This window comes from Protopterus annectens, chromosome 12.part0 (assembly GCF_019279795.1).
Source record: "Protopterus annectens isolate FY-2018-M chromosome 12.part0, PAN1.0, whole genome shotgun sequence".
Classification (NCBI taxonomy): Eukaryota; Metazoa; Chordata; order Ceratodontiformes; family Protopteridae; genus Protopterus; species Protopterus annectens.
Genome location: NC_056746.1, coordinates 786,694,374 through 786,708,310, shown reverse-complemented (window position 1 = coordinate 786,708,310; position 13,937 = coordinate 786,694,374).

Below are 13,937 nucleotides of genomic sequence, written 5' to 3'. Positions count from 1 at the left end.
TAAACACCCTGAGTATTCTTTAGGTTAAATAAACATAAACACAAACTTCAGGTTCACAGGTAACAAAGTTTAAGTTCTGTGGTTAGCTTGTATTTCAGTGGATGAGAGAATCCTTTGCCGGGAGCATGCTAATTACAGATCTAGTACTTGTAAAAAGTCAGCCCAGATAGCTTTTGGAGAGTGGAACAGAAAGATGAAATAGTACATCTGTGCTTGCTCTGCACCATGATATCTTTCCTGTCTTAGGTTATCTTCAAAATGTAAAATTCAAAAAGAACGAGCCAGCACGTGAGGATCGCTCGTTTCACAAAAAAGTTTATTTAACAAAATACTGCATATAATGGCAAAATACCATTATAAAAGCAAACCGGTTTCGGCTATCATATAGCCTTTGTCAATGCTGCATATTGAAACAATTAAAAAAACCACCACCACATGAGTACCATATTTATAGTACCCATTTAAAGGGGCATGTACCATAATGTAAAGGACACATAACATTTTGAAACACCAAAAATTTTTTATATAGATATACAACAACACTGAGACAGACAAAATATATAATCATATATTACATGTGATTAAAAAATAAGGAAAAGAATAATATCTTTACCAACATATCTCAGTTGTTGTTTGCATAAATCCTTATAAATATAACTTAATGTAATATGAGGAAAACCTCATAATACAAATGGAAAATATCCACTAGAATGTATCCTATATTATAATATTAATTTCCATAAATCATAATAATTATGACTTAATGTTATATAAGAAAAACCTAATGGTACATGAGAAACATCCCCACTAATATGTTTGATATATTAAAGTTCATGAAACAAAACTATTCCAAAGTGTTTAATCCAGGTCTAAATAAACCACCCAATTTTATGATCCACATGTTTTCCATCTGATTAAGTTTCTGATGCCATCCAGCTTTAAAACCCCTGTGTAGAGTTATCCTATCTATAATAACAAACTTAAAAACTGCAGATGGATGCTCTATGGTATGTTTAAAGAGGGCATTGGCAACACGTTTATTTTTAATTGCACTTAAATGTTCCCCTATTCTGAATTTCACCGGTCTGGACGTCTGTCCAACATAAAATGCAGAGCAGGTACAGGTTGCCAAATAAACAACCCAATCCGTGCTGCAATTAGCAAAAACCTTGATCTCAAAAATTCTAGGGGTGTTTTTACTAGAAAATTCTCTAGTTTTATTTAAATGTTGGCAGGCCGTACAATGACCACAAGGATAGCAGCCCATTAATATCTCCCCAGATAAAGTTCTTTGTTGTGGAAGACTTGGAATATATCTTTTGTAGTGTGTGAAATATGAATTCATATTTCTTCCCCGTCGATAGGAAAATTGACATTGATCAGGCAACACACTACTCAAAATATCATGTGACAAAAGAATTCCCCAATGTTGGTTAATGAGGTCTCTAAAACGATTAGTGTTGGTACCATAAGTTGTTACTAGCCGTAAGGGTTGCTTGGTTTTCTGCCTCTTAGAATCCTTATCATCTGATTTATAACACAACAACTCCTGGCGTGTTAATCTGTTAGTTTGTTCTGCAACATTAGAAAGAAGTTGAGAATTGTAGCCCCGTTGGGAAAACCTATGAGATAAATCAAGACTGGAATCAAGATATTCCTGATCAGATGAACAGATCCGTCTAATTCTCATAAATTGAGATTTTGGAATATTGCGGATGATGTGGCGTGGATGGGAACTGTTGGCATGTAATATGGTGTTGTATTTCGGGAATTTTCTATAAACAGTGGTAGACAAAGTATTATCTATAAGTCTTACCATCTTAACATCCAGAAATACAATATTGGAATGTTCAATGTTGACAGTAAACCTAATGCCAAAAGAATTGTTATTCAGGTAATCCACAAACTGGCTTAACCCCTCCTTGTTGCCACGCCACACCATCCAGCAATCGTCTAGGTATCTGTGCCAGATGTCCAGATGATGTAAAAATACATTATGCTGAGCATCATATATGTACTTGGCCTCATAATACCCCATGAACAAATCTGCATAAATAGGTGCGAAGGAAGCACCCATCGCAGTTCACTTAATTTGCCAATAAGCCTTTCCTTGATAATAAAAAATATTCTTACGCAACACCAATTCAGTTAATTTAATCAAGAAATTATTGAAGCCCATGGAGTAGAGGTTAGATTTATATAACTAATAAGAAACAGCCAGAATTCCCAGGTCGTGTGGAATGCTGGTATAAAGTGAAGCCACATCAAGTGTGCAAAGCAGCCAATGGGATTCCAATTGAGAGTCATTGATAATATTAAGAAATTCGGTAGTGTCTTTAATGCGGGACCTAATGAAAACCAGCAGCGGCTTCAGATAGAATGTGAGAAATGCTGACAATGGTTCCGTTAAGGAACCCCTACCTGAAACAATAGGTCTACCCGGAGGATGTAATGGATCTTTATGTATTTTGGGTAGCATGTATAAGTATTGAGGAATAGGCTCCTCTACTTTGAGTTGTGTACCTACCTGCTGTGTAATAATGCCCTGTTGAACCGACATGTGCAAAAATGCATCAATTTCTCTCTTGAAGGACGGAGTGGGATCAATACTTAGTTCCATATAAAAACTGGAATCTGCTAGTTGCCGCAAAGCTTCCTGATTATATGTGGAATGATCCAAAATCACAACAGCTCCCCCTTCATCTGCCATAGTTATTACTATATTATGGTTATCCCTAAGTTCCATCAGAGCTTGCCTTTCTGCTGCAGTAAGATTGTTGTTAGTTGGCTCGTACAAATTAGAATAATGTAGCTCTTTCATTATGCATTCCCTAAAAATGGAAACATGTTTGTTCATGGGGGGAACAAAATCTGATTTTCCAAATCTAAAGTCAGATGACCTTTGAGTATTCTCACAGTCTGCAAAAAATATTTTAAGGTTAAGTATTCTACAAAATTCATCAACTTCTTGTAATAATTGATTTTCTGAAACCAATGAAGTAGGTACAAAGGATAATCCTTTATTCAGAAGTTGTATGTGTACAGAAGAAAGTTCAAAAGATGAAATGTTATGAATATTATTGTTTACTTCACCATTTGTTGCAATAGGGATTGTAAGGTTAGATTGCTGGAACCTTGCTCTGTGTTTCCTGCCCCCCCGCCTCCTACCCCTAACTCTAAAGGGGGTGGCTGTTTTCTTTTAGCAGCTGGGGACACTTGGCGTGAAAAACACTCCCCATCTGTAGCAGAGGAAGTGTCCTCCTCAGAGGTAGCATCAGACGTGGCCTTATGATGTCTCAAAATGGACCTTGGTCTTTTTTTGTTAGTATTAGTATGTTTGAAATCCTGAAATCTGACTGATTTCTGGTTAACAAAAGGTTTTCCTTTTTCATAGTCCATGAGATCATGATTAAACTTATTGATTTTTCGTTTCATAAGCTGTTTTTCCAGTATAGAAAGTTCCTTGGCCAGGTCTGAAACATGCTGTGAGTAGGACACTTCTTGTTTAAATTGTTCTACCTCCCCACACAAAGTTTCAATCTCTGTAAGTTGACTTTGTATTGTCCTGTCATAATAACGCAATAAACAATCAACAAAATGCATAGAGGATAAGTGTTGTGCTTCCGCCCATTCTCTAGACAATTCACTATCTATGTTAGCCACAAGGGGTTGTATGCGAACCCTTAGTCCCCTCGGGGTAATATCTTTGGTTTTGTAGGCTTTGAAAAGTTTCAAATGCCATACATTTGTACGTAAAGTTTTCATATGTCTGTTAAGCTTAGAGAACATAATGTTACATTGGGATTGACCATCTGGTATTGTATTAATGGGATCAGGTCCTGAAGCAATATTTAGGCCAAAAACCTCTAAGTTATCCTGGTCAGCCGAAAGCCCCCTCAATATATCACTAATATCCATGGCTAAACAATATAACCAAAGAGTGATGTAACCACATAGAATTACCGAGTGACCACCAAGTACAAATGCACACTTTTAATAGTCAGTATCCAATATCAGTAAAAATGTCCATAAAAAAGGGGTTAGCATCCAACAAACCATGTTATTATATGTTGATCATGTTAAAAAACTAAATATAATTTAATTCCCTTACTATAAGTGGCCAAGAGCAGAAACAATAGACCTTCGTCTCCAACTTATTTATAGATATGATGGTTTAAACTGCAATAAATGCAGAAAAAATTACACAACTTATCCAAAATTGGATGTTGAAAACAAGATCCAGAAAGTTGTTAGATATTAAGTATTAAATCATCAGAAAAGGCCGACTTGCGTCTCTGCCTATCATACCATTATACTGTATATTGCCACCGTAAGAAAATAATAATCTAGCAAAATCAAAAAATATTGTGGATGTAACCCTTTATGGACCTTCACCTTGCAATACTTGATAGTTCTAATATATAGTGATTGAAAATTGTGGCAACTCGGAAACTTATGTCTGGCTTAGGACCCCTAAAAAATAATATATATCAGGACCTGAACCCATATTCCAGTATAAAGATGTATATTATACAACTTAAAGTCCCCAAAATTATATATAATTAGACAATTATGTCCTAGTCACTATATTTCAATTTAGAAAAACTACATAAATACCAATCCCTTTATAGACAAGAGCCCGTAATGTTAAAAAATATAACAAGGCCACAATCATCCAATGATGTATCATACAAAACCTGTAGCCCCTTATAGAGACCAAATATCAACTATATTGTATTAACAAATTAGAAATACAATTACGTATTTTGTATAATGTACATAATCCCCCAAGGGCGAACATATAGGGAACAACGTTCGTTCAAATGTCCCCAACAAAAATATGTGAACTGTACATGAGTTAAATTAGTTAAAGGGCAACATAAAAGCCCCTAGATCATGAACCAAGAAAATACGTAAAAAACATATAACCCAGTTGCAACACTATATTCAAAGTTCCTAACTAGATGTCATTAAACCCAGGCTAAACGCCTTCAAAGATGTATTGCAAACACCACAAGTATGTTAACCCATCAATATTCAATGTTCCATATTAACACATGTAAATAACACACATAAAGAATGTCTATTTACAAGACATTATATCAAATAACCAAAAGATAGTCCACAGTCTCAATCAACTTGAATGTTCCGTGTTCACGAATGAACAACCAAATCCAAATGCTTAGTCCAGAGATATATTGATTGTAATTGGGCCGAAATTTCCACATAGAGCTCCAACATAGTTCGACCACATCCTTGTTATGAACATATAATTCCCAACACTAGAATCCAAAAATACGACCGAACCATGAAAAATGATGAAATTTAAAAATAAACCATGTCCTGGACCAAAAAACAGTACCTTAGTTACATCACAGAGGCCAAACTGAAATTCGTAAAGGTCGTCAGTTCTTTTCAAACCTTACGAAAACCGGAAAACCTTAGTTGGAAAATTGTGGACCAACAATGCTTCCATGAACGAACACTGACAAATTACAGCTTATATCTTCAAAATGTAACCATGTTTTTTTAGCTGCCCATTACTTTGCTCATCAATATTGTATGGATTCTGGCCGCATTACTTTATTCAGTAGAATGTTTCTTAAGAAAATGCTTATGTAACAATTATTTTATTAAGTGAATAGAATAGGTCCTAGTTCTAGCAATTCAGTTTACACAGCTGCCAACATAATTTGTTGGATTGTAGGGACAGATGATTGCTCTTGCCTTCCTTATTTGTCTCATAATCACCACCACAGTTTTGTAAACCCTTTAGACAAATTATTTGAGATTTCTGAGATTTGGTAAGTGATACAAACATGCATTTAAGTTATTCAGTCTTCTGAAAAGGGTAGAGAAACCTCCCCTTTGTTGTTAAATTAATATAACAACTGCAAAATAAAGGACAGAGCTGTTGTGTTAGAAGGAATAAAGCTTAGTGCATTTAATAAAATGTTGTTTGCTGTAGCCGTCCTGTTTTCACTGCATCAACAATATACTTAAAGCCTCTTTTCTGCAAATCCATAAATAAATTTGACAGTTCATTATCAGTCCTCTTTGTAAAAATAAAGATTAAAATTGAACTCTTTGTCTTTACTCTTGAGTTTTTTCCATGCAGGCATAAATAATTTTCCACAAAAGAAAATTTGTCATGTGAATGGATTTTTCTTGTTTAGAATGAATGTTTCCTGTATCTAGCTCAGTGTCAAGTAAATTTGCTTAGTAACCAAATGTACATCCGTCACATTACCTTTAAATTGATGAAATATGAGGCTAATAAATTCAAAGTTTTAAGACAAGTCTAACAGCTTCATCATGGGAATCTGCAGATGTGAATATTAAAAAGATGTAACCACTGCAGCATCCCTGCGGTATCATCCTCCCTTGTAAGATCCAACCATAAACCGGTCATGTTCGAAGTCACCATCTCCCCCGACCCCCCTCCTGCTAGGGGAAACAAAAAAAACTTTTCCAAAGCTGATTACAGCCTCCTGAGGGATGGTATAAACAGATTCACAGCCCCCTCCCTCTCTCTAGGAACTGGCACCAGTTTCCAAAACTATGCCAAATTACTATACAAACATTTATATAAATGTGTGGAATCAGGAATACCTGATAGGACTAAAGCATCCTCCGCAAGGAAGAGTAAACCTGTCTGGTGGACATCTGCAATAAATAAACTCTATAACAAAAGAAAGAAATTGCTGTCCAGGACCAAGAAGGTGCAAGTGCCCAACTGGAAGCAATCTCTCCTTAGCCTAAACAAGCAAATAAGAGCACTAGTGAAATCCTCCAAACCAAACTTCGAGTCCATATTGGCCACATCTACTAGAGACAATCATATCGCCTTCTTCACATATGTCTGTAATCTCAAAGGTAGCACCCAGATCTGTTCAGAATTGGTGGTCAAGGACACCACATATACAAATGCTGTGGATATAGCAAACTTTCTGGCTGACAGATTCAGCGAACATTTCACCCCTCTGTCCCCCCATCAGTAAATCAGTACCTGCCCCCTTCCCCTTATATCTAGGGATCAGGTCATCACTGCTCTTTGAAAGGCAGAAAATACAGCCTCTGTGGGACCTGATAACATCCCAGGCTGCATCCTACATGAACTCAGGCTGGAACTTGCAGCACCTCTAAGTGCCCTATTCAATTAAAGCCTGAGTACTGGTTTTGTCCCAGCTGAGTGAAAGACAGCTACTGTCATCCCTTTACACAAAGGTGGAGTGTCCACTGATCCAGGAAATTATAGACCCATCAGCCTAACTATCCTGATCTGCAAGGCCATGGAACGAATTATCATGAACCTCATTAACAAGGACATTGGCAACCTCCAAACACTCGATCCCACACAATTTGGCTTCATCAAGGGTAGGTCATGTCTGTTAAATTTGGTCGACTTTTTTGAGACAGTCATCAAAGCAATGGATGAGGGGAAGACAGTGCACACCACCTACCTTGACATGGCCAAAGCCTTCGACACTATTCCCCACTTGGGCATAATAGATAAACTCTATCAACTAGGCATCGATCTGTATGTTACCAGATGAATAGCCAACTGGCTCACTGATAGAACCCACCTAGTCAAAATAGGGGAAACCACCTCAAGCAGTAGACTCATATCGAGTGGCATACCCCAGGGTTTGGTCTTGGGGCCTCTGTTATTTGGGATATACTTTTCTGAGATACAGGCCAAAACCAGTCGGCTATGGCTGACCAAGTTTGCAGATGACTGCAAGCTGGGAGCTGTCATCAAGTCCCTTAGTGAGATAGACATCCTCCAAGAGAGTCTCACCCAAACAAATGACTGATGCCAGAAACATGGCCTCAAGCTGAATACAAAAAAATGCATCATCATCCTCTTTGGGGAGAGAGATGTCCCCACAAATTATCACATTAATAACAATTCTTGGCTGGGGTGCCTTCTGTGCAGAGTCTGCATGTCCTTCCTGTGGTCGCGTGGGTTTCCGCCGGGTGCTCCAGTTTCCTTCCACATCCCAAAGACATGCTGTAGGTTGATTGGACACTCTAAATTGGTCCTAGGCATGAGTGTGTGTGTGCCTTCCGTGGAAGGTTGGTGTCGAACTGGCAACTCAACACTGTAAAACTCCACTGCCAATCATGAGCAGACAGGTGTTCTGCTGTGGCGACCCCTAACTGGGAAAAGCTGAAAGAAGAAGAACAATGTCCTAAGCACAGTCAGTCGGGAGGGATTTGGGCACCCAGATTGATAGCAGCCTGACTTTTGACCACTGTGCTGCTTCCATTGTACAGAAAGCTTTCTACATGGCCCACCCCATAAGTAAGGGTATCTCATCCAGGGACAAGGAGTTCATAACATCCCTGTATTCTTCCCTTATAATGCCCATTATTGAGTACAACTCCCCATTCGGCATGTACCTCGCAAAGCACATGCAGCAGCTGGAGAGACCACAGAGGTTCCTCACCAGGAGAATCCAGGGCCTCAAAAATCTACCATACACAGATATGCCTAAAGCCCTATTCCTCTACTCTGTTTCATACAGACTCCTCAGAGGTGACCTCTGTCTGGCATACAAGGCAATCTTGGACCCCGCCTTGATGGGACTGCTGCATATCCGCAAATCAAGCTCCACTCGAGTAACCCACACACGTGGCCTCAACTTGGTCTGTGACATCAATAAGACTTTCTGGCAGGACAGATTTGTGTCCCAGAGACTCCCCCATCTATGGAATAGACTCCCTCTCCATATCAAGCAGAGTACCTCTTTACCCATTTTTAAGTGCAACCTGGATAACTGGATGGGAAATAGAAAGTACATCCCTGGGATTCCACCCATGTCCTTGCTGGACTGGGGCATTGAGGCTGATTTGTCTATGCATAGGCTAAACTTAGGGCCAATAGCCTAGTAACTTCCTATGATCCTATGTGCTGTAGAAATGATTTGGAAATGAGGCTTAACTCAGGAACTATGAAAGTACAGTTGTACAAGCTGAACTTGCCATAACTGTATATGTTCAAATGATCACTACTTCAGAAGCTTTAGATATACAGGTTATACCCTGCCAAGCATGTAACATCTGGCCAGTTTCCAAAGCTTCAGGGCACCTTCCACACACCCAAAATGTCAAGAAGCTTGAGCTGGGCTGACTAAAAGACATGTCTGGGTGTGAAGCCCTTCAGAGCATTCCTGCCAGTTGAGAGAGAAGGAAGCTGAGACCTGAAAGAACAATGCTAGGAATAACAAAAAATAAATGTCCACAACCTGGAGTAAAAAAAAACACACCAAAAACATGGGGGATTGAGGGAGGAAGCGGCTACTGCAGCAGTGATCATTCAAACATCTACTGTTACAGTAAGTTCAGCTTACACAACTGTACTATGTTCTTCATATTGAACACTGCTGTTGTAGCCTTAGCCGTATGGAAGATTACCATAGCTAACTAGGATGGGGAAGGAGAAGGGTCCAGGAGCCCCTGAAGAATGGTCCTAGCAAAAATTGATCTAGAACTAGAGAAGGAATCAAGCTTAAAGTACTTCGTAAAACTATGTACAGAGCACCAAGTAACAGCTTCTGGAATACTTTTAGAATTCAGCCCATTCCAAAAATCCATAGATGAAGCCAAGGCCCTGGTAGAGTGGGTCTTGACCCTCCCTCGATAGATTTGCCATGGTGGGTATAACAAAGGATAATAGCCTTAGATAACCATTTGAAAATTGTCTGTTTTAATGCAGGCTGTCTCTTACCTTCACAAGAAATTAGCAATAGATCCAAAGATCTGAAAGATTAAGTTCTGTCAGGATAGTACCTGAGTTGCCTGTAGGCATTTAAGGTATGCATGTCTCATTGTTAGGTAATGGGCGGTGGATAGTTTGGCTTAAAATAAACCTGGATACTACTTTAGGCATAAAAGAAGAATTAGTTCTCAAAGAAACCCTGTCCCTATTGAAAATGAGGTAGAGTTGACTCATCATAAGAGTTTGCAGCTCAGATACCCTTCTTGCATAGGTCAGAGCAATCAGTTAAACTGTTTTTCATGTTAAGAACCTCAAGTTAGTTAGGTTAGATGGCTCAAATGGAGCAGGTGTTAGCTTCACTGACACAAAATTAAGATTCCAAGGAGGGTTCACCATTTTACTTGGAGCCCTCTTATGCAAACCCCCTTTCGATTACATTTTGACATGAGACTGCCGTGAAAGAGGAGGCTCTGTGGGCAGATGTTGAAATGACCAATAAATTAACCTACATAGAGGAATAAGAAAGACCATAGTACAGTAATGCACACAAATATTGTAAAACCAGCGAGCAATTAGCCCTGAATGGGTGCTGAATATATTATTGGCACCAACTAAAAAACCTTTTCCAGTTACTAATGTATAATTTTTTAATAGCAGTCTTTCTTGTCTCCATTAGCACCAGCTGCACATCCTTAGAAAACAGGTACCTAAAAGGAATTAAGACCCACTCATCCAGGCAGTCATTTGAAGATGTTTGATGTCAGGTTATATCAAACACCCCAGTTCTTGTGTGAGTAGCTCCATTCTTTAAGAAACTTGTGGTAATTGGCTCTGGCCATTTCCAAAAGAAGGGAGAACCATGATGCTTGAGCCAGAAGGGAGTCACCACAAAGATCTTGTAGGATTCCTCCTGAATCTTCAGCAGTACCCTGGATATTATTTGAAAGGGTAGAAAGGCATATAGGAGCATTCCTGTCCAAAGAAAACAAAAAAGGCATCTGTCTTTGAGGCCTTCTTGCATGGAGTTCTTAAACAGAACTTTGCCAGTTGATTGTTCAGAGAGAGGGCTAAGAAGTCCACATGATGTAAACCCCACAGATGGATCAAAGCTTGAAAAATCCCATGATCTAGTTTCCATTCATGAGGGTCCGCCCTGGTCCTGCTTAGCTTATCTGCCACACAGTTTTGCTCTGATGGCATGTAAGATTCTTGTAAAGTGTGACTTTGCTGTGAAGCTATAGCCCAAGCTAATATGGCTAGTCTGTAAAGGGGGTATGACCTGGTTCACCCTTGCTTGTTGATGTACTACACAACTGTGGTATTGTCTGTAACCAATTGAAGAAGACCCAGGAACCAACGATGGTTTAGAGAGTTGACTGCCTTGATCATGGCAAGCATCTCCTTGATATTTATGTGCTCATGTCTGTCCCTGGTGTCCCACACCCCCTGCACTTTTATCCCTCCTGAAACTGTTCCCCAAGCAAAGTCCAAGGCATCTGTGGTGACTGATTGCTTTGGAGCAGGGAGGGAGAAGGAGAGACCTGGATTTAAAGATATTTGTTTTCTCCACCAAAAGATTTCTCTTCTGACAAAGCCAGTACTGGGATCTGAAATGATAAAGGGTATTGATGCTGAGCAAAGCGATTTCAGATATCACTGTATCTCTCTCATGTGGAGTCTTTCCAGGGGTATCGTGAGAATTATAGATGCCATGAGACTCAGAATCCTGATATATTCCCTCACAGTGATGAACTCTGAGTAGAAAACCATAGAAATAGATCTAAATAAAGGTCTTTTTTTCTTGTGGAAGAAAAGCTGTTTGAATTGAGCTGTCTAGCTGACATCCCAGAAGCACAATCCTCTGTGAGGGAGTTGAGAAAGACTTTTGAATCTTCTTTTAGAATACCAGCTTATGCAAGAGATCCCTCACAGAGGACAGAGATTCCTGACATTTTGAAAAAGACTCTGCAAAGCTAAGAAAGACATCTTAATCTGGAAAATGTGGATACCCTGTAACCTGCAATGAGCTATAATTGGAGCTAGATGCTTTGTGAACATTCTTGGTGCAGTGGATAGTCCAAAGGGGAAGGCAGAGAACTCATAATGTGATCCAGACACACAAAACCTTAAGAAATGTCTGAAGTCTGGATGAATAGAGATGTGATGATAAGCATCTTTTAAGTCTAGTGTTGTCAAGAAACTTGAAAGAGGAAAAAGATGTAACAGGGTGTGAAGTCTCAATTTTGAATGTGGACACTATCACAAACAGGCTTAGGAAAGAAAGATTCAGAACTGGTCTCCAAGCATTTTCTTTCTTTGGCATTAGGAACATACTTGAATAAAACCCATTCCCCACCCAGGAAGGAAAACTGATTCTATGACTCCTTTGGATAGCATGTGATGAAGAACAAGTGGAAATAGAAGAGTCTGAACTGCAGGATGAAGAATGACCTCTGGAAAGGAGGAATTTGTTTTATATGTCAGAAAAACTAAATCAAAATAAAATAAAGTTAATGGCAAGGGATCAGCCCTTTAAGTCCATGTATTTGTTTTATTTCTTTATTAGTATTTGTTGACTGGGATAGAGCACTGATCTTCATAGACTCGGCCCAGGAGTACTATCTTGTTAGGTGACTTTTTCTGAGTCATACAGTTAGGCAATGGAAGCTGAAGGAATCAAACTATGGACCACAGGAAACAGTTCCATAACAGCCTCCTAATCATCTGTACTAACTACCCAACTACTTATCCCATCTCTCCCTATTTCTCAGTCTTTCTGTTGTAGATTATTCTGTCTAGCTCTCCAAGCTAACCTTGCACCTAGTCCTTCATGATTTCCCATCTGATCATTTTAGTCAAATATGGTGATAATCTGTAACACAAATTGTCCACCCCATCTCTTGAACATGGCCTTTTATTTGTAATGGTAGCTGTGACAATTTATTAACCATAATTTTTTGAAAAATAGTTCAAGAGGTTCAAAATTTGACTGGATGATATTTTGTAGGCATTTCATCTGTCTTAAAATGTGCTGCAGGTAGTAATTAGTTGAACCTTTTAGTTATCTCCACAGTGTGCCCTAAGCTCACAAAATGTTCCTCATGTATCCTTCATTTGTTATTTTTTTCTGGTACACATTTCTCCCTGCTACCTGCCAGTCGTTAGCCCCCTCCCAGCTATTCATTCCACATCACTAGGGGAGGGTCAACCCTGAAAGGACCATCAATAAGGCAGCCATTGGAGTGATTCATGTTTTATGCCTTTTAGCCCTATTACACCCCCACAGTGCATATCCAGTGATAGTCCTCTGGTGGGATATACAGGAAGATTCTCAGAAAGGGCTCATCCATCCTCCCCTGCTTTGGGCATCAAGCATCTGAGCTGCTAATTGAACTCAGCTTTCCTGGGCCTTAATCAGAGCTCCTTCCCTCTTCACTACTGGTGCAGGCATGCATTTGGTATTTCTAATGTTATAATCTGTTATTCAACTAACATAAAATATGTCATACATATTCTTTAAATGTTTTCCTTCTGTAGAAAAGGATGTCACTAACTGCATACTTTTCTAGAAATATTTCCATTTTCTCTGTATTTAAATGCTAGTCTTGCTCTTATTTCTGTTTTTGCAATTATTGTGCCTCTTGCTGGACAGATTAATAATAATCCATGTAGAAATGTCTAATATTTTACTTAATTACATGACAGCCAAAACAGTCAAAGTCAACTGGCTCACGTCATAGGCCTTACTATGTCTAGGCAATTCAAGATCCTGTATCCCAGCTCAAAAACTTAATTTTCTTAGTTACACCCATTGCTCACCCAATATTTCTGACAGAGTATTATATAGGAAATTTTAAAGGCTGCAAACTCAATACACTCCCAAAACATGTGTCCCCAGTTTATTTCTTCCCCATCACACCTCCAACATTTGCCATTTACCTTTGGAAAAATTCTTTAGAATCTGCTTGGGGTTTAAAAATACTTAGGCAAACACTTGTGTCTTTCGGCTTTTCCCGGTTAGGGGTCGCCACAGTGGAACTCCAGTCCGCTAATGATTGGTAGTTGATTTTTACATGCCGAGTTACCAGCCCTGATGCACAACCTTCAACGAAGGTACACCCATTCACACATGTCTCCACGCAGAAGATGCTGTAGCTGAGAATCGAACCGGACAGCGTCTTACTGTGAGGTGACAACGCTACCACAGCACCAC